Consider the following 2,062-nt stretch of genomic DNA (forward strand, 5'->3'; position numbering starts at 1 on the left):
CAGTTTATATTTGCCTCTCAAAATTATGGAAGTCTAATCTCTATTATAATAGGTTTTCATAAGTATCACATTATATAGTATTCTCTTCCATCAAATGTGGACCTCAGGAAAAATTGTCAATTATGTTACATAATTGTTACATAAAACAGATTCCATACTTTCCTAAAATTTAATGTGAGTCTGAGTTTAGATGCCTTAGATATAAGGAAAAGACATTTTCTAAACAAATGAATATATTTGTAAGGTATCCCCCAAAATAACAAAGTATTTTTTTATTATGCCAAACATTCCAAGAGAAAAAAGAGGATTATTCAAGGAATTTCTACAAGTGTTGCTCCTGTTTATCATAGATAGAACCAGTTTAGCATAGATAATCATAATGCTATGAAACCTAATATCAAACCCATCCTTTTCATTGTTCATGCTTTGCTACAGAAGACAGCAAAGCCATTTTACAGAGCAGCCATCTATGTATATCTTATAAATTTCAAATTTGAAATCTCATTAATATTAATATTTTAAAAGTATATTTTATGTTATTATAACAGCCATATTTTAATTTGAGGAATACCCCATGTCTTTCAAATGTATTGCCATTCACTGTTTCAAAACAAATTTTTACAATAATTTTCTGAATCAACACCAAATTCTAGCTAATATTCATTGTAAAAAAAGATGTGTTAACAGTCATTAATTAGGATCCACACAGTCATTACATCATTGTTTTTCATGAGATTTGTTACCTTAATTATAAGCATCAACAAACCAAATTAGTTGTTGATTTTGAGTTTCTTCTGTTTCCCTATATTTTAGCCAAGAACAATTTTTATAAAGACAGAATCTTTCTTAATTAATGCTTAGCATGGTGAACAGAAAACCATCAGAAGTTAATTAATGAGGACAGTAAATTTTGTACTGTTTTCTCATTTTGGAGGCATTAATAGAACTTAACACATAGTATGTGTGCTCACTATTGTCCTCCCTCTCTCTTTCTATGTATATACATATATTATTTATATACAATATATTATATATATATACTTATTTAAAAGTATGGTTAAATAAGTGAATCATGAAAAAATAATGTCTGTCTTTCACCAATAAGGACAATAGTCACTTTAGAATCTATCCCAGCCATTAAAACAAATGAACATGTATATGAACATATATACACATAGGATCTTTCAGCATCATTTTAAGAGCTTGCCACTCTTTTTTTTTTTTAAGATTTTATTTATTTATTAGAGAGCACAAGCAGGAGGGGCAGAGGAAGAGGGAGAGAGAAACTCAGAGTCTGTGCTGAGTGTGGAGCCTGCTCGGCTCAATCTCCTGACCCTGTTATCATGACCTGAAGCCAATTCGAGTCCCAATGCTTAACCAACTGCTCCACCCAGGCGCCCTGTTGTTCATTTTCATTCTTTACGCATTTTCTGTACCTGATTCCTTTTCATGACATCACTGTCTTAATTTTCTCTATCTCACTTGACCACATCCTTTGTTTTGGTTTTCAAGGCTGATTGCTTTGACTCTTCTTAAAAGTTGTATCCTCAAGTGCCCTATCTCCTTAATAAATGTTGCACTTCCTCAAGGGGGAAAAGAAAGTCACTTACACACTTTTAGCCTCCATATATAATAGTCTATAATAACCTCTGAATGCGAACCATCCTAAGTAAGACCACCACTCCACTCAACAATTGTCCAAATTGAAAAGTGGGCACTATGTCTCTGGCAAGAATCCCCACTTCTCTGGCTGTACCAACCAACCCTCACAGTCTTACCCAAACTATTCTCATTCAATTTTTTACCCTTGTTTGTTTAAATCGTCTCAAAAAGTCCCCAGGACTCCCAGGTCATCCATACTCCTCCTCACTGTATACCTCATTGATTCTGTATCCCCCTCTTCTGATCCCTAAGACCCTCTGCTGTGCCATCAGTAACTCTTTGTCATTACTAACATTATCTATGTTCTCCATCTTATTTCTGAATGATCCTGTCATTTAGTTGCTTTAGGTGAAAGATTTTCTGCAAGTTGTACTCTTCCAACTCTCAAGAGTGAGAGTGA

Source organism: Canis lupus, chromosome 22 (assembly GCF_048164855.1).
Source record: "Canis lupus baileyi chromosome 22, mCanLup2.hap1, whole genome shotgun sequence".
NCBI lineage: Eukaryota > Metazoa > Chordata > Mammalia > Carnivora > Canidae > Canis > Canis lupus.